Source organism: Anas platyrhynchos, chromosome 2, assembly GCF_047663525.1.
Source record: "Anas platyrhynchos isolate ZD024472 breed Pekin duck chromosome 2, IASCAAS_PekinDuck_T2T, whole genome shotgun sequence".
In the NCBI taxonomy this organism is placed as follows: domain Eukaryota; kingdom Metazoa; phylum Chordata; class Aves; order Anseriformes; family Anatidae; genus Anas; species Anas platyrhynchos.
This window is the reverse complement of record NC_092588.1, coordinates 38,417,544-38,437,518: the sequence shown is the minus strand read 5'-3', so window position 1 is coordinate 38,437,518 and position 19,975 is coordinate 38,417,544.

Genomic DNA, 19,975 nt, shown 5'->3' with positions numbered 1-19,975 from the left:
AAGCTCATTGGCCGGTTTTGTTTACTTCTTTAAAAAAAAAAAAAAAAGTTAAATTGAAATTAACGTGCTTACAGGCCAGTTTGGGTTTGTAGAGGGTGACAGGGAAAGAAACTCTACGTAGAAGTGTAGGGTTTTGGTTGAAGGAAGAACTGAAAGGACTTTTAGGAGGGTTATTTTTCATGTGTGTGGCTAAAATAATGCTGGCAGAGAACCTGGCAGAAAGCAGAGGGGTGTTTTTTTTGTCTGATGGCACAGTAAAGGTTGGTAACACAACTTGAAGTAAGGAGGGTTGAACCTGATCCAGCACGGACACGATGAAAAGCAGCGTGTCGTGAGGTGGTAAATCTCTTAGGTGGTGTTTGATGGGGGAAGGAGCGAGTGGTGTCCTTTGTGCGTCTCTCCCCAAACTAATGCGTTCTGTTCTCCTCCTAAGTAGCTTCCATGAGGAGTAGAGGAGAAACGTGGAGAAAAAAAAGCTGCCTGGTTGCTTTGCATTAGTGCGATGCTTCTCTGCTAATGGGAAGATCACAGGCTATCACAGGCACATAGTGCCTGAGTTCAAGTGGGATAGGGGCTTTTACAGGCCTATTTCTTAGAAGGCATTGCTTACGGGCTAGTTTAAAAGTGACAGTAGCAAATCTGATATGTAAAAAAAAAAAAAAAAAGCATGAAGACAGTTCGAGAAAATTTCGTCATGGTCTATAAATAGACAATAAACAAAACGAGGTGCTGCGGTGCTGTCATTTCCTCCCCTGACCTCCTCGTCCCCATCCCCCCTCACACATGGGATTTTGAAAGTGGCACTGGGAGGAGGAAGCAAGCCTTAGTCTTGTTCATGCAACCAGATTATGGACTGCAGGTATCTGCCTCTGTGCTCCTTGGTAAAGGCGTGGATCACTTTTGTTTCTCCCCATCCATAGGGCACTGTCTTTTCAGGCTGGCAGCATATATGTCCTTAACAAAGTAGCTGGGTGGCAATTACTGACAGTTACTTATTAAATTGTAACTTTGAATTGCTGAAAACTGAGGCAATTGTATGTTAGGTTGTTCTGTTCTGAACTGTTTTTGAAGCTCAGCTTTTTAAGGTTGAATGTTGTAAAAGAGATCAAACTTAAAGGCAGGAGAACCTTTCTGTGGGCCAGAGAAGTCTTCCAGATTAGTTTGGTGTCAGTATCCTCTCATTTCCTCTCATTTGTACTCAGAAGAGGCATGTTTGGCAATGGGAGGCATGAAGTCACATACTGTAAGCTCCACATCCTTGTGTTAAAGGATCTGTAGAGTGTTAGAACTGCATCGCAATGTAGTTTTTGTTGTAGGATAAAATCACAACTAACTCTGACAGCAAGTTGTCAGTTTTCTCTTTTTCATAGGCTCATGTACATATTTGTTCTTTCTGATCTACCCTGAAGTTTAACAGGAGGATAGGGCTCTTCGAGTTACCTAAACCAGCAAGATTTTGGAAATCTTGTGTGGAAAGTGCTTAAAACTGTTCATAAGGGCTAAATATTGTACAGTGGTTCTGATGCCTCCTTTCCTCCCATGTAATTATTGATATGAATCAGGCAGACATGATTGGAGCCCAGAGTGATTTACATTTTCTCATCACTTAGCCTTATTTTCTTATTGAGATAGGTAAGGATAAGTGAAAGGAAATAAACTGGTTGTTTCCGTTTTAGCACAGTTTTCACATGGTTGAGATGGCTGCTGTTCTCTTTCCTCTCTTCTTCTCCTTTTACCCATCTACATAAGAGACAGTCCAAGTACCACTTGGCAGTTTTTAGCTGGAGAAACAGAAGAATAATCCAGCCACTTAATGTATACTAAAAGATGGATGCTTATCTGAATATTCAGCTAGGTACTACTGTAATACAGAGATGATGCAAATTTGGAATAACTTATGAAAAACATGCAATTTCAAGGAAAAAGAGAAAATAAAACCACCACACCAGTATGGCCAATTCTTGCGTGATTCTTGTTTTTTGTTTGTTTGTTTGTATGGGGGGGAGGGAGGGAGGTGTACATGTTGGGGGCTTAAAGCAAATGTTCTGGATGGTTTAAGAATATGAAGTGTAACTTTAGATAGTGACCTTGGAGACCTGGCTTGGAAGAAAAAGCTCAATTCCTATGTTAAAGTAGATGGACTTTTAGGGCTGGCAATACTAGTGACGCTTACTTTACAAACCTTACATTTTCAAAGACTGAAGTCCATTTCATTGTCTCTGGCCTTTCCCCAAAATCAAGAGATCTGAGAACTATTAGAGTCTTCTGTCTCATGATAAGCCTGGTTTTATCTAGGTATTCTTGTCATAGACCATCATTTACCTTACATGATTACAAAACTGTTCTGCATTAACTATAGTTTGTTTAATTTCATGCACAACTGGTGTCTCCTGCGTTAACTCCAAATTTTGTATTGGTTTACTTAAGTCATATAATATTTTGTTAAAATGTTTGTGAAATTTGTAGTTTAAATCTTCTGTATGATTAATAGCATCTGTAAAAGTGACCTGTAAAGGAAAGATATTTTTTTTTTCTTTTTGCAAATGAATAGAATTAAAACTCTATTGTGCATCTTAGATAGTCCGAGTTGGTTTCTGTCATGTGAAATGTCATCCACTGGTATTAAACTAATTTCACATTGAGGCTTCTGTTTTAAGATATAAGTATTTTCAGTAGTAGAAGGTTAAAAATGATATCTTGAAATATGTTCCTGTTATCTTGAAATATGTCTGGAGTCAGTGGCTAAGTCAAGTTCTGGTTTTGAAACTTGATAGATCCTGGCCTCTGGTATTCTTTCAAATAAAACCACCTTCTGCTCAGATACTGAGCATTTTGAGTTAGTCATAGACGTGAGCTTTGTGAAGTTGCAAAAACGAGGCAACTCATTTAGAAGTTTAACTTGCTCATTCAAGAGATTTGGCATAGTCAAAGATAGGAATGTGCTCTCCAGAATGGCATTTGCTTTCCCTGTGTCCATATATTTCACTTTTATATATTTCACTTTTTGTTGGCTAGCTAACTGCCTGCAGTGACGTGATTGTGTGAGGTAAAGCAGAAAAATTACAGAAGAAAAAAATGCCCTCTTGCACTAATCTTTGTATATTGATTAATGGCTGTTCTTCATCTATGACCCTTAAAAATTCACGTTTCCTACTACAGAATTACTAATTCTTTAGTGGATACGTTTTCTTTCTCTGGGCTATAAAGACATAGCCTATGATATTGCCCTACAAGTATTGCACTAGGCTTTAGAATCAGATTTTTGTCAGTCTCTAACTCGCCATTTTTTCCTTATATTATTGGGTATAATTGAGATTCAGCTGATGATCACTGCATAATTGCACACAGTAGACTGAGTAGGTACACTCTACATAAGTTTAGGTAAAAGATCACCTATTTAATGAGGTTGAGTGATAAAGCCCCCGGTAGTTTATTTTCCTTCAGCAAAAGTATTGCAGTTCTGTGATATCACGGTCAGTATCCCTTTTAAAAATACTTCTAAATTGTTGGAGAAGCATCCTGTGTGATAGCTCTTGTGTTCAATGAGTTCTTAGGTGTTTCTGAAAGATTTATAGTGAAGTCCAAAGCATTTCAAGGCCAAGTATAGCAGTCTTGTCAGATACAGCTTTACAGCCTAGTGACTTATAATGAGGGTAGAATGTAATTAGAAATTGTCCATGTCTTTACAGAGTACTGATGAAAACTATGGCTCAAAGGTTAATTCAAATAATAATTAATATTGGTTTCTGTCAGAACAGGGTGGTAATGAAATCTCCGTCGTATGATGACTGATTTTAAGAAGTGGATGCATAAGAAATGGAGGCTACCGTTTACCCTTTTCTGATTATATTCAGTTATCTTGCAATCAGCATGATAGCTTGATAAAGCATAATTTGAGGGCAATTTAAACATACTCAAAAATATTGCAACCTACAGCGAAAATCACCTAACAAGTTGCATCTGTTTAAGGAGATAGATGCATAGCTAGCTTGCTGAAGTAGATGGATTTACTATAAATACTCCTTAAGGAGTGTGTAAGAAATTTTATTTGTTAATAACTGAGCAGTGCCGTGTGTTTGTGGAAAGTAGTCTTAATAAGATTTGTTAGCATGAGAAATGTGGGATGTTGTATTGATGTTTGTTTAAATTGGACTAGTTTCAACGAAAGCGATAGACCAGGTTTTGCTGGCAACCAAAACAAATTCTGTTCAGTTTCTTTTCCTGAAATTTTCTATTAAAAAAAAAAGACTGTTAGCTATTGCCTGAGCAAAAACATATTTATTTATTTTTTTCAGTTGCAAGTAGTCAGCTACTAGGCTTCTTCTTTTGAGAGGCTTTTCATGACTACTTTGGTGTCTTCTGAGTTTCTGTACCTGCTCCGTCCTCTTAAAATCTGCCTGCCAAAAAGCTTCTCCAGGCAATTACAGCTATAGCTGGTTTTTATGGGGTCCAAAGAGTTCTGTACAACATGCCTTTCTCAAACCTCTTTCTGCACAGTCTGTTTGTCTTACATGTTACTGGACTGCCTCCCACAATTTCAAGCTTGCTGCTATTACAGGGCTGTTTCCTCTATCGCCAAAAAGGAAAGTTAAATGCCTCTAAATTAGATCTGACAAAGATCAGGCATTTTCATTCTTTTGCTTGTGAAAGTGATCACAAGGCTGATTTTTCAGTCATCTGGGTAATGCTTTCCATACAAACTGGTTCAATTCTTGGGAGGCAAAGAGGCTCTTCAATCAAGATCGTACCTCTCGGGGCCGGAGGCACCCAAGGGGAAACGGGATATACGGGGGGTGGGTGAGGAAGGGGGTGTGTGTATCTGTGTGTGGGGATATTTTAAAACGTTTGAGGTGAGAGAGATAAAGCAGTATGTTGATCTCTCAGCATTTGCTACTTGATTTTATGTCTGTCTTCATGTGTTTCTCAATGGCTGAGACCAGAGAGACTGCATGTGCTGAGCTGAAAGTTGTGCTAGGTGAGGTGGAAAAAAAAAAGCCTGAATTTTAAGTGTAGCACTAAGGAAAAACTCACTGAAAGTTAAATGCCTAAGGTTTTCTCTGCCTTATTTTATCATCAGCAGAGAAAGATTGGCTTGGGAACTGAGCTGCACTTAAGAGTCTTACAGAGATGTCTGAAGCTACACCACTTGAACAATAGCGAACAAACTCCATCAGGAAGTACAGGCTTTTTATCTAAAATAAAATCTGCATACAGATTTTCAAAAGCTAACAAAAGAAAATCTAAAGGACAGCTGAGATATTCTTAGTGTATTAAAGTTGTGTGTTTATGCTTAGTGACTTAATTCTTTAAGAGAATCTGTTGCTTGTAGAAGTGGTCCAGTTTTGATAGTAGGTCTGCTGTAGTGATACTGGTAAAAGTTTTTCTAAATCTGAAATACTGTGAGATTTACTGAAAAGTAAACTTAAAACACAAAAATGCTCCTTTTGTAGCAAGATTTAGGTGTGTCAAAATTTTTTCTGGTGCTCAAAGGAGTACAGATATAAACAGGTAGAAATTTCAAGGGGTCTCGTTGTTGAACATCCCTAAAAACAGTTTTTGTTTCTGTTTATTTCCCAAAATGGCACGTTAAAGCACCTATCAGGTCATTCTCCGAGTCCCTTCCCGTGACAGGTCTGTATGTTGGACCAGAGGTCCCAATTAATTCTGCCCCCATTGAGCTAGGGGCGTGTGCAGTGGTGTGAATGTGCCATCTCCTAACGGATATGGGGCTGCATGAGGGGGAGCAGGGGAAGAGAAAGGGAGGCTTGTCATTTCACTTCATCTTTTTTTTTTTTTTTTTTAATAGCCTAAGTGGCAAAATTGCTTGGGCTGGGTCTGCTTGAAATGTGCCATAGGCTGTCCTGTCGCTGGCTTTCTCCAACCACTTGAAATTCTTTGGGAAGGGAATCTTCCAGAGGGTTGTGTCTGCGCTGTGGAATAAACAGTTATCGTGTGAAACTGATGGGAGCCTTAGTTTTACTCTGCCTCCACTAAAATACACTTTTACGGTAGTTTGTGCAGGATCAGCACAGAGGAGTACAAAGAGGGAGCTTTTCAGTACAAAGGCTGCCTGTTTGGCCTGCCCAAACCACCGTGAATGTGTTTAAAGGGGACTTTTATTACCATGGAAACTCTCAGACAGGAAGGAATTTGTCCTGCCATATCTAGAAAATAGTCTGTAATGGTCAGCTCTTGGAACAAAAGTGTTTCAAATAGGGGGAAATATTTAAAAATTCTTGGGGTGAGTATGTCTTTTTTTTTTTTTTTTTTTTAAATATGTAAAACCCAACCTTATGCTAATGGACTTTTAATACAGGGACTTCGGGAAGACTGCAGACAAGTACGAAGTGATCAAGGGAAGTGTTAGGAGAAATCTAAGAAAGTTTTACCTCTCTGCTTAGAGGGCTTCCTCGATATGGGATGGATATAGATGAAATATTCTCCCTTAAAGTAGCGTGTTTATCCAAAACAGCCATTTCTTAAGGGACTGTGCATGTGCTTGGATTGAACTGCTGGAGGTAGTCCTCTGAGCACCATGAATTAATTGCTTTTGGAAGGCCTTAACTAAAACCTGTTCTTTGAGTCTCATGACAAATAGCCTTAGTGTTCACAAATGGCCTTTATTTTCTTAAATCACGCTGAGATATAACATTTCTTGTCCAAAAGAAAGTTTAATGCCAGATCCCAGAATATCTGCACATCCTTCACTGGAGTTTTACGTTGGTTTGAAATAACTCAAAGTCAGCAATCTTCCCTTCCAGCCAGCAGGAGTGGTAGCTGCAAGATTTTCCTTGCTTGGAGTAGCACTCAGTGTTGATTTGATTGCATGCATGATCAGTTAAGTGCAAAATATTTTTTCACATATTTGATCAAATTAGAATTCCTTTTTTTTTTTTTTTTTTTTTTTCTGGAAGTCACAGCAGCAGATGCTGGTTTCTCGTGTTCTTCCCATTCACCAAATGCCTGGCTTGTTTTACTGCTGTGGTTTACAAGTTTGGTTGTCGAACCACCTGGCCGTGACGTGAGGGCAGTTTGGGTGGTATAGCCCTAAGCGAGTCCACGGGGTTATGCTGCTGGAACACAGCCATCCTGCTCTTGCTTCTCCCCTGGTGCTGTCATTGCTGCTCTGCTGCCCTCGTGGTGGTGCAGCTTCTGGTGGCAGCTGATGGTTGGATCGAGGTGTTTGGGGTAGGCAGAGCAATGAAGGTATCTTGTTTGTGGTTAGGAACAGAAATAAGCGAGGAGGAAAAATTGTCCTGAAAACTTTCTGCTGCCGTGTCAGTTCTGCGCTTGCTTACAGCTGCTGATAATCAGTGTTCAAAGTCTAATTCTGCGAGGCAGGTCAGGTAAGGAACAGTTTTACATGTATATAATGGAGTATTTCTGTGTGCCTTTTGCAAGCATTGGGTGACCTTGTTTGCATTATCTAGGTTAACACTGTAATCTGTTGCTCTGATATGAGGACTTCCGTCTTACACATTGATCAGTTTAGTTGTCTCCTGACTTGAGGGGTTGAAAGGATTGCAGGATACGTTTCCATCCAGGATTAAAGGAAACAAATGGGGGGGAAAAAGCCACCCACCCCACTGCCCGTTTGCCTCACCTGGGGACTCGGTGTAGGCTACCTTCCAGGCGATGCCATGGGGCGTGCATCTTCATCTTGGACAGTCATTTGTCTTTCCAAGAGTGTGGAAACCCACGCTAGATGTTTTCCCCTAATAGCTAACTAAGCTGAGAAAGGAAATACTGGTGACATCATGTATGACATAATATGGTTATTAACAGTGCAGGTGTTGTAAAGCTGTGAATCTAAACTGCAGTGGAATAATTGTACCATATGTCAGTTTTTTCCTTCAATTTTTATCCTTCCTCCCCGTCTCTGTTTGCATTTCTTCCTCCTCAAAACTATTTCTGTGACATTTTGGTACTATAATACTTCTTACTAAAAAGAAAGAAAAAAAAAAAGCATCCTTTGAACTTTGGTAAGTTTTCATTTTAATCCATCTTCTGTTTCCTTATCCACTTCTCCAGTACACACACATAGTTTTTGTCTCCTTCCTCGCCATTTACATTCTAGGCTTTCTCGAGCCCTTGGTTCTTTATCTGCTGTATTTCTCACCAAGAAAACAAACACCGAGCTCCTTTCCCTCTGCTTCCCTCAAGGAGCTTGCACCCAGTGCTCACAGGTCCGTTTCCATGTGGCTCTGCATTTCCGTGCCCATCCCCTGAGCGGGGAAGCCGGGAGGCACCCGGCCACGTACCGCCACCGTCCACCTTCCCCTGAGGAGAGCTGCTGGCGGTGCCTGCACACAGCTTGAGAGCCGGGCAGCAGGGCTGGGCTTCGTGCCCCCCCTCCGCCCAGCGCCGCACAGACGTTTCCCTTCTCCTCAGCTGCTCTGGTTTCCATCTGTTACGGGGCCTGCTGGTGCGGCTGTTTCCTTCATCTGCCGGGCTGAGCAACGTGTCGAAGGACCAGACACCCTGCTGACCTGGGGAAGCAGGGGTTGTGGGTTTTGAGAAAATGGCTCGCATTCTTCTCCTTCCCTCCCAGAAACTTGGCCGCTACCACATGTCTGATATCTGAAAACATTGCTAGGTGTGATTTTGCTTCTTCAGAGTGACCCTGCTTCCTTATCTCAGTTGTGTCAGCAACGCTGGAGGCCTGTCCTGCATGGCAGCTGCCCCGCCTGGGAGGGGTGCTGGGCTTTGGCCGGGCTTCCCGGTGTGCAGAAGCCCTGCAAAACCGAGATAATTATCCCTGCCGAAGTACATCAGTGTCAGATCGTGGTCCCTCGCTTCTGAAGTTGGCCGAGTAAGTGAGCAGGTTCCCTTTTTCTCATGATTTCATCTTGTTCCTTTTGGAAGCACTCCTTGTAGGCTTTTTCAGTCTGTTTAGGCACGGGCAAATTGGTTTGGGTTTCAGAATGATGTGTGGAAATGAGGAATGCAGCCGTTTCTGTAACGGCTTTTTGTTTCTACAACCTCGCTGCTTCTCCTCGTGTGGGAGAAGCGTGCTCTGACAGCTTGGGCTGCCTTTGTTGAGGACTTCTGTGATCTCACTGAAGCTTTTTAATATTAATTCATCCCCAGTGTTGTGGTTGTGTTTTGATGATAGTCACTTAGGTGGTGGGTGTTAGGCAACCAGTTGAAAATTACTGTAAAGTGATTTTTTTTTAAGTGATTCTTACATTCAACTTGAAATCCCAGAGCGCATTAAAAGTGCTAATGCTCGTTCTCCTGAAAGCAAGGTTTCTATGTAGTCCTCAAATTAGCCCTCCCCAGTACCAGCTAACACGGTACGTGTAACTCGCTGATTTCTGTCTAGCTGGGGATCATGCATTTGTTAGCCTGATGCTGATGGAAATCGATAATGGAGAAATAACATATTAGGGAGTTGCTGATATGAGCAACTGCTTGCCTTTTGGGAGAATGGATGTACTACGTTATCAGAGGTGTAATATACCTCCGGATGGTTTCCTGTGCAGGTGCATGGCTGTCCCTGCTGCTGTCGCACATTGCTCTGGGCAGAGCAAAAAGAAGCTCTGTGCCCATGAGGTGTGTTGCCTTCCTGAAAAATGTGGAGGGAAGGGAAGGGTGACCGAGGAGGAGAGGACTCGGTGACACAGGAGTGGTTTTATTGATGGGTGTCAGTTGTGTGACTCAGCATCTGAGTTGTGTGCTCGGTCTGGAGCAGATACCATGTTGCTAACAGCTTAGCAGTTCGGCTCAGCAATGACAGTGGATCTGGAGATGTCAGGTAAGGGGCTGTGCAATGTTTTGGGAAAAAAGCTTCCTCCCTTCCCACCACATCTTATGCGTTATTAGTGAATGTATAAAATCAGGGTCAAAGAGAAGCCAATTTATGATTATTTTTTTTAAATTTAGGAACAATACACAGTGGAGTAAGCATCTACTAATGGTGTAAGAGTTAGGTTATTTGGTATGCTAGTCTGGCTAGCTAACAACTCTCAGATTAATTAGCTACTGTATGGCACAGCTGAAATGAGAAACTGAATTATTAGTTATCTGGGTTTGAATTTAGTCAAAGCTTTGGATGTCTAGGTCCAAAACAAGTAGGGGAAGCTGCGTAGTCATGGCTTTGGTGTAAAGTTTGATGTACATAAACATCTTCAGTCTAGTTCTCAAAACTGTAAAAAAGATTTTGGAGTGTGTTCTGTAACCCTGCTTCATTTGTAACAGTTGTCATAAAAGGCGGTATGTCTTTTGTGAAATAACAGATGGACGCTGCTTTCCTAACAAAATTAAAAAGCGGCAGTATAACTGATTGGACTATATTGCCGTCGTAGCTTTGAAATAGAGGCGCTACATAGATTTCTATCTTGTAGATGTCCCTTGCATCGCTGCTTTGTTGATGTATATTTTCTCCTTGCTTCTCGAACAAAACCCTGTCTTTAAACTTGTTTTGGTTGGCTTCAGCTCTGGAAAAAAGGCTTTTACGGTGCTGCTCTGGACCTGAGCTGTAAATTCACTACAGTTTTGATGACATTACTTCATTCAGTGTTTAGAAGGTGTGAGAGGAGGCTCAGTTTTGTCCTTGTTGTGAAGAAGACATAGAGGAATGGTTATGAGGCATGAAAAATTAACTATACATCTTCAGGTAAAGTGGTATGTCATGGCTATATCAATAATCTTAAATTCCTAGATTGTCAACAAGGGCAATTTGTGGACCAGGCTGATAGCACGGAGCTGACTCTCCTGGTTTAAATGAACTGAGCTGAATTATGTGTTTATTGTAAACAGAAAAAGTGAGTTAGCCTGTTTCTTGGTAGAGTATTGTAATGTTGTGAAGAAATTGAATCATCCCTCCTGTATCTGACACTGCTTACAATCTTGAGGTCCCTAAAGAATTAAGGGATTTTCCCCTTTTAAGCAGACAGATATTGAACATGAAGTGTTGCTTTTTTAACTTAATGCTTTACTAACTATTCACTGAAAATATTATATTCAGAAATAGACAAAATCTTGCTTCATAGCCTCCTCCTTCCCTTCTGAAGAGCATCCATTTCATATGGAGGTGGTCAGGAAGAGTTACAAGAGTATGTATGACATTTAACATTTGGTGGTACTAACACCTAACTGCTGCTTCTATAATTGCAGCTGCTTAAAAAGTAAGTACTGAAAAACCAATAAAGTAAGTCTGATATCACCAATGTTTTTTGATTCGTAAAACTATTTATTTATTTTTTTTTTTACAACAGTATTGTCAGGACTGAGGCTTGGAATTTGTTCCACAAAACCTTCACTTAGCCTGCCCCTTGAAAGTTACTTTGTAAGCAGCCACAAATCAAGCACAAATGCAATCTTTCAGAGGTAAAAAAGATACCAATATTCAATAAATATTGATTTTTTTTGAAGTTTTTGATAGCAGCAGCTTTTGAGAAAGTTGAGAAAGCAGCCTCTGCTCTCACCCAAGCTTGCAGTGAGAGGCATGGCTGACTAGTGGGAGGTGTTTTACAAAGGCAAGGTGGCAGCTAGCTTACCTGGATGCTCAGAACCGTCCTCATGCAACCCTTGGGCGCAAATCTGACCGACAGCTGTTGCTATTGCTAATGCATTGCAGACAACTCTGGAGTAAGCTGGTCCCAGTAACCCTTGTGCTTAATTTTATTTTATTTTTTGAGTAGTGAGCAAAGCTGTATTGGGTGCTATGGAGATGATAGATTCAGTTGGTGATGCATCATCCTCTGTTAGCATCCATTACACAGTGAAATGAGAACGGGGTTTGAGGGAACTCTGAACAAGAGCTTCATTAACAGTTTTACAAAACCTGTATCCAGGTGGTTATCTATCTATCAAGTTAAGTCTTCATGTATTTTATAGTGATAAGACACTGAAGTTTCTTTGATTTTTATTTATTTTTTATTAATTTTTCAACAACACCTTATCCAAGCTTAGCACTGGTATACAGTGTCCAGGAGGTACTGAGACGAGATATTTCAGCTTGCTTTGCTCTGAAGCTGCAATTTCAGTTGAGGTTATCATGTGATTTATTTATTTATTTATTTATTTATTTTCTGAGGTGATCTTCTCTCTTGCTCCTGTTTCAAGACTAAGTTCTGAGATCGTTCTCTGAAAAACACAGAGGGTACATGTGGACTTAAAGTGCTAAGCAGGGTAGGAAAGGAAGAATCATGATCTTCTGTGCTTCAGGTTTTCGGATGATGCTTTGTCATCAGATACAATAATTAAAAAGGTGATGTTAAAAGTTGGTTGGAAAAGCTCATTGTGGAGGTTTTATTAGTGGCAGCAGGCAGTTTATCATCCCTTTCAAGTAATTCTACATACTTTACTTTCATGGCCAGTCAAATTGTATATATATATGGGGGATACTAGAACTAGATTTTATTTTATAGGCATCATTAATGAAACAGTTACCTGAATCTCAGCTGGTGGTCCAAATAGCTTCGGCTTATACAGCATAAACATAGCCACCATTTCCAGTGGTCCCTGAATCAACTGATTTCTAGCAGAGCCTCATCCATGCTTTTTTTTTCCTCAGCTGTGCGCTGTATAGTGGGTTCAGAGTGATGCAAGTCTTTGCACACTAGCTTAGAGAGACAGGCTGCTTCCTGATGTGCTAAGGATGCTATGATAATGCCATTTATTGTTTGCATCTTAAGTAAAACACAGCAGAGGGGTTCATGCTTTTGGTCTTTTGATGGCTGTTGTATTCTGAGGGAGTCTTTCTGCAGAGAGAAAATCAAGCTGGACTTTTTATTTACCATTGCCATCTCAAATTCTTTGTACCTGTTTTAATTTCTCTCTCTACATAGTTTGTAAGGTCAGGAATATGTTTTTAGCTGTCTGATATTATTGAGTCTGGAATTCTGTTGTTCTATAATCTTTGCTGCTTAAGTATTTTTGCCTTGTTTTTATAAACAATTTTATGAACCAGACTTTTCCTGATTTTTCAGACTTCTTCAATAGGTTGACCAAAAAATTAGAATATTTACCCCTCTCTTTTAATTTGTATGCTTTTCCTACTTAAAAACAAACAAACAAAAAAACCCCATCTACACTAAATTTTAACCTCACAGAAAGTTTTTAATGAATAGAAAAAATGTCTTTTTTTTTTTCTGAAGGGAGTATACTATGAGAATGGGTTTATTTTTAAAAGGTGTTGTAAATTTACAATCCTTTGTAAATGATGTAGTAAGATTGATAAGCTTAAAGGGTTAATTTAAATGGAATGTGAATCATTAAGAACAGTAAAGATAAAGACAGTGCTTTCAGTTTTGAGTTTAGTCCTGCTTTTTGAGAGATGGAGCTACCTTCCATGAAACAGAACCTATTTCCAAGTTTGTTTCTCAGATGAGTAAAAAATCTCCTTTTGCATTGTATACATGAACAGATATGCAGCACTACTCTTGTATGCTCATCGTCAGTCTCTGAAAAGCTTGTGGAGAATTGAAGGTAGCTCAAGAACTTTCCTGTTGGGCGTTGTGGTAGATGAATGTCAGCTGCTTCTACTGCTTGCAATAGCTTGAATGACTATAGCTCTGGAGACTGGATCAGTAATTATCTTTGACTTGCAGACTACTTCCAAGTTCTTTAAAATCTCAATGAAAAGGGGAGTAAGTGGCATAGGTCTAAAACTTCATATGACAATTTTTCCCCCTGGAAGGCTTTTTTTTTTATGTTTGCTTTTTGAGTAGAAATACACTGGAGTCATTTTAAAGTGTGTCTCAATTAAACAACACATTTGAAAGTACCCTATTTTTTCTTCTTTGTAAAGAAGAAACTGGAGACTTATTAAAGTCCTGCACAAGGAGATTTAATTCTCTTCCTTTTGAATCTCCTATGCTTTTAAAGAGGACAAGCATTCTAGCTCAGTTCTGCCTGGAAAGGAAAGCTATGCTGGACACAATGCCTAATTGCATTGATCTGGCAGTCCCCCTTCCAATGTATAACTTCTGGCAGGATTGCTTATACTGCGTAGGCACCTTTTTCCCTGTCTGTATACTCACCTATGAACTGTCATGTGCTCAAATATAGATGAAGTAAATGAGCCCAGGAAATATGTGAACTTGAAGGTAGCAGGTTTTTACTCTTCAGTATCTTAGCCTTGTACACAGGAAACTGTTGAGAGCTTCAAACTCTTTTCTTTTCAATGTTCTCTGTTGCAGAAAATAACTTGCTCTAGTCACTTATAGTGTGGCCTTAATAATCACTGGTCATCACTGAGGCAGGCATCATGTTAAAAAACAAAGTCAAACTTCATCTATATATAAAAGTACATGTTCCCAGTCCACAGGCCAAGATATGCCTTTTTGGCATATCTTTCTTTAACATTATCATATAGAACATCCTATTTTTATTCTTCTTTATTTTGTGTTTTTTAAAAAGCAAAAACTTGAGCAGTCCAATTAAGAGCAGATGTGGAAGGTGTTTAGGTATTTGTCCTGTATCTCAGCTGCCATATTCTGTGGGAAATCAGTGGGCCTATTTAACAGTCCAGGCAGTAACTAAAGGTTCCTGAAATGTATTCTGTCCAGTGTACTATTTTTCTTGTCCCCTTGTTCCCTTTCCGGTTATGGTTGACTTCAAGTTAATGAAATAATTTAACACTGCTTTTTAAATAGACTATTGCATATGATAAATACAGAATTGCTATGTTTGTTAGCGAAAAGACCTGTCATACCCAAAAGCAAGACTTGTAAAATCCAATAGACCATGTGTGATTTCATTTAAAATATTTACTTTATATAACATTGATGTTATTTTTGGGGAGGGGAGGATAACTTGTAATCCTTTTCTAATGTAGTGTATAATTTTTTTATTTGCCGAAAGGTTCAAGGCAGTATGCTAAATATATTGGGCAAAAATTACCATCAGTGCTGGATGCTGAGTAAGGGCTTAAGTTCAGATGTAGGATGATTCATCTTGCCACATGTAAAGAGCGTAAGGGAGAACTACCATTTTGTTCTGCGACCCTGAAATATGTTCTCTTTAGTTCTGTGAAAACTCTGGCTTTTCACTTTGGATGTATAAAGTGTATTTATCTTCACAGAAATGAGTGTGGATATGTGGTTCCTGTACAAATGCAGACTGTGATCTACCAGTATTTATGAAGAACACATGTACAGGAAAATGACTCTTAAGTACAAGTCATAAATTGAAATGATTATAGAATATACATGGACAAATATACCATGTGTGGTATGGGTAGACTGTAATTTCATCAAGTGGTTTTTCAGACTTCATAAACTATGAATGAAACATGATTGTATTGGCCTTTTAACAGGTAAAGTAAAATATAGGGTCTGGCTACTTTAAAGTGCTCATAATTCCCTAGCTGGAAATAGCCTTTTGGGATAATGATTAAGTTTAAAACCTGCCCATGATTAAAAAAATACATTTCACTGAAAATCACGTGTTCGGAAACCCTGGGAAACAGCCCCGTATCCACCTCATGAATTTTTACAGTTCCCAGCTCTCCAAACACCGCGAGCCGCTTCCAACCGCTCAGCCGAAGGGGAAGGCTGCGGGCCCTGCTCCTCCATCACCTGCCCATTATCGTCGTGTGATGGCGGCCGTGTGGGCGCTTCGTTGACCCCGGAGATGTCACCGTGTCCCACCACTGCCATTTTGCACCGCTTTGCACGCCGAAGAGGACGGGGGCAGCCATGCCTGCGGCATGTCCCGGCCCGCGCAAAGCCTCCCGCTCGCTGCCGTGACCTCTGGCCCTCGGTATCCTGTGACACCCCGCCTGTCTTTGTGCTCAAGTTTACTCGTGATGGATACGTTTCCCTCCCAATCGCAGATGCCGGGCTCTCGCAAAGCCAACAGATAAATTATTTTCAGCTGCAAGGCTCGAGTGGGGGGGAGGAGGGCGGCCGGAGCGGGGCCCCTGCGCCCTGGCCAGGCCTGGCTGCCGTCTCCAGCTCCTCCTGGAATATGAAAGGGGACGACTCTCAGCCCTCAGATCCTTTTTAAATGCAAAAGAATGTAGGAAATTGCCAGATCAGTTGGTTAATCAGTGACAACTGCAGTAGGTGCACAAAAAGCGCGGCCCTTAACAAGAGTCATCAGTTGCGCCGGGTGTTTTTTCAGCGCCTCAGCGGGTCGCCGCTGGCCCCACCTCTTGAATCCTCGGCTGGTTTAGTGTCAGCTTTATAAGGGGACGTAATTGCTAGGAGATTTCGTGGTGACTGATGGCAGCAATATATGGCTTCCCTCTGACGCCTCCCCCCAGGTCCCGCTCGGGCTTTTTGTTCCCGCTGTCCTCGCGTCGCCATGGCCCATGTCCGCAGCGGGGACCGAGCGCTCGGCACTGGTGATGCTTCACCCTCTGGTTAAAGCTTAAAAATCACACACATCGCATGGGCTGTGCTTGGCGTCCAGGCGTCCTGTGCTCGCATGTCGTCCAGGCCGAGCACGGGGTTATGCTAAACCTGCCCCTGCTCCTCTTCAGAGGGCTATTTGCGAGATAACGCGGCTATCGAGTATTTTTAAAAGTATTCCTGACATATTTTTGTGACTGCAATTGTTTCTCTTACTTATCTAGGACTATTTTTAGATAAACCTCCTCCTTCTCCCATCTGTATTTTAAACTTATGTTGGGGGAGAGGGTGGTCGTATGACCAAAAAAGGCCTCTTAAAATTCAAAGCCACATAACACGAAAAACTGAAGTGTTTCTGGCTTAGACTTGTTCCTCCCCCTCTTGCCCTTTGTAATGTACTTATATGTAAAAACAAAATTTTTCCCCCCTTCTGATTACCTAATTAAAAGTATGCACTTGGGTTTTTCTAACAAAAGGAATAAACACGTTCCTCTTTTTCTTCTGGAAAGAAAAGACCACGTTTGCTTGTGGCTTCTTGCTTAACGCTGTAGGTGCTGATTTAAAATTAGCAGTGCCCCATGTTAGGAGGAGCGCTTGCAGCCCAGCTGGCGCTGTGAATGCAGAAGTCGCTTGCCGCCAGTGCGTGTGTTGTAACAGCCAGGCTGGGTGGGTTTGCATCATCCTCCTCCTAGATGATGCCGTTGTGGTTCTCGTATCAAAGCTCCTGTGAACTTGAGTGACGTAGGATATTGTTTCCAAATGTGTGGCACAGGCTGAACTCTAGCTGGTCATTCCCGCATCAGCTGCTTGACAGCAGCGAGCTGCCAAATATTCTAAGGCTGTTGTGCCCTCAGTTGCCTCTGTAAAAGCCTGTTCTTTGCCAAAGTACATGATGTGTTAGGGAAATAAAACGCAGTCTGGTTTCTACTTGAAGATTGTGTGGGAAACTTAGGTTTGATGGATTTCTTGCCCCCTAAATGTTGTTGAATAACATTTGTGGTGTTTAGGTGACTCCACATATGCAAAAACTGATTTCTGAGGAAAGGCATGTGAGGTTTTTATTCCACCTCCCCCTCCTCGTTGGTTTAACAGGACATATTAACAGCCTTAAATTTGCCAGTGTAGATTTCTGCAGGGATGTGTTTTCTGCAATGAGCTAATTAGCTGGATTTTACTAAGACAGATCTGAAATTAAACTTTTCAGAAATACTTACATTGTATTTGCTGTCTCTTGTCACTGAAGGCAGAAGAATATTCCTGAACCGTGTGAGTTCATTCTTTTCACCTTCACAAGTCCATTCTCCCTTTCCCAGGGCAGGGAGGAACAAGATTCCTGCCATCCTTTGATCTGATACAAGCTATATGGACTTGATTTTTAACACAGCTGTACTTTCTGAAGTGTATTATGGCATTAAAAGAAAAAAGCATTTTAGGAAAGCATTACAGTTAGATATGAAGTGTCTTTTAGACACTCAGACACTCAGATAACAATGTTTCTTTTGAAGTTACAATTAAAAATCTTATTGCAATCAGTTTACAGATTTTTTTTTTTTTTTTTGGCTAATCAATATGCAGGAGGAATGCACTGTGCATGAAGAGTTGTGTCTGTGATGGAACAAGAACTAAGCATTAAACAAGCAGGAGACTAGGCATGCTTCCTATGCGTATGGTATGGCACCTGCTTAAGTGTCCTGGCATCAGAAGTGCTGCTTGTTCCATAGGTAGATGAGCTGAAAGGTAGAAATCTCATCAGCTGTCTTCTATAGCAGTCATTTCTTGGCATAATTTTTATGAATTCACCAGGATATTTCTTGTGTTTGTGGAGTTTTTGGTGAATGATTTCCTCCAACATAAAATGTATCTTCGGTTGTTGTCGTGTGTGCCATCTACTCCTATGTGGCAAATACTTAAATTACTGCTCCTAGCAGCCAGGAGGAGCTTAGTGGTATTGAAAAGCAGTTTAAATATGCACTGTTTAAATGCAGATTTAGTAGCCTAATGTTTAATCCTACATTTTTGAGGCCTCAGTCTTAAAATGACCTTTGGCTTCGGTTTTTAGCTTGAGAGGTCTCTTTAGCCTAATTCTTCAAAGCAGCATGGTATTTGCAGTGCATATCGTATTGTATGGATGCACAGTTCCGTTATATAAGAAACTGTTTTGTTTGTGTCTGTCAAGTACTTATAGTTTTGTCTGAGATATCAACTGATAGCTGTATGTGTCATATACATGTATATGTCAGCTGTGTATGACACATCTCACTTGGAAGAAGAGCTTCGAGCAGTCAGTATTAGCAGCCTTTACACATTCTGTTGTTTTATTTTTTTTGGTTTACTTGCTGTATAGCTATCAAGAAATAGTGTTAAATCTCTTGTGTAGAAGGACGTAGAGGGACCTGCTGATTTACAAATAGCTCTTCTGAGCAGAAGAATGTGCAGATGGCTTAGCGGAGGGCAGGCACGTCTGTATGCTGCCCTTGCTGCTTCCTGTTCTTGAGGGCTGGGACCTGCTGCTTTCTGCTTTGGGAACCAGGCTAACGAAGTTCAGGTTTGAGTGTCTGCAGCTACATCAGGTTATGCTTATGCAGCAGCCAGTTCTGTTTCACTCATAAAAGTGGGGAGCTGCCCAAGGCTGCTGAACTCTGAAATACTAAGTCGAGCAATGGTTAACTACGACTTAAATGGGAGGTCTGGCTGTTTAGGACTGGAATGTTGCGGACTAGAGTAAACTTAAGCTTTGTCTGTTGAGACAACAGGGTTGTTAAGCAATCGACTGTCCTGGTGGTTGGGATCATACCATTGCTTTGAGCAGAAGTATGTTGTCTAGGCAGCATTAAGGAAATATATTCATTGACTCTTGAGTTCAGTCTGCTCGGTACAAACTTTCATGTTCAGGAACAGAAAAAGTATAGAGTTTTATAGCAACGTCTGTGAGTTTGGTTAAGATTATGTTTAGAAAAAAATCACCATCTCTTCATACAGTCACGTTTATTCAGCAATCTGCTTGTTTAAGGATTCAGATATTCATTGTTTCATGAATGTATCTTGGTTGTAGCAAATGGGGTAGTAGAGAAGACGATGCATAAATATGTATTTTTAAGCTGTAAAAGCAAAAAAAACACCACAACTTTAGGCTTCAATATATCATGGTCAGTCTTTGTCCAGTCTTGATGTTAGTATGCTTGCTTTCTTGGGGAAGTGAACAATACTGCTTAGTGAATGCCTTAGCTAGAATTACTCTTTGATGAAGGACCTAACCTTGTTTTGTCTGTGCCTTTTTTTTTTTAAATAGAAAAAAAGCAGAACAGTAACAACAACTGAAAAACAACCTTGATCAGACTAAAGGATTTAAGCAGAGAAATTACATTGCTTGTAGTGAAAGAGGCAAAGAAAAGCTTGCAATTTATTGTAAAGCTGTGACTCCCGTGACTTGCTTAATTATCAAGAAGACTTTTGTCCTATTAACATAGAAGGTTGAGAGTTACAAGGAAATTTCAAGTGCTGACTTATTGGTTAAAAAAAGTTGGTTAATTTGTTTTGATTAGGCTGTAGCTGCTACTGTCCTGAATTCTTAAACATGTGCCGTATATATAAGTCATACATCAGAGGTGCAACTCTTGTTTGGGGAAGTAGAATAAGGTTGGTGAGAGTACAGTTGACTGTAAATGACTGTG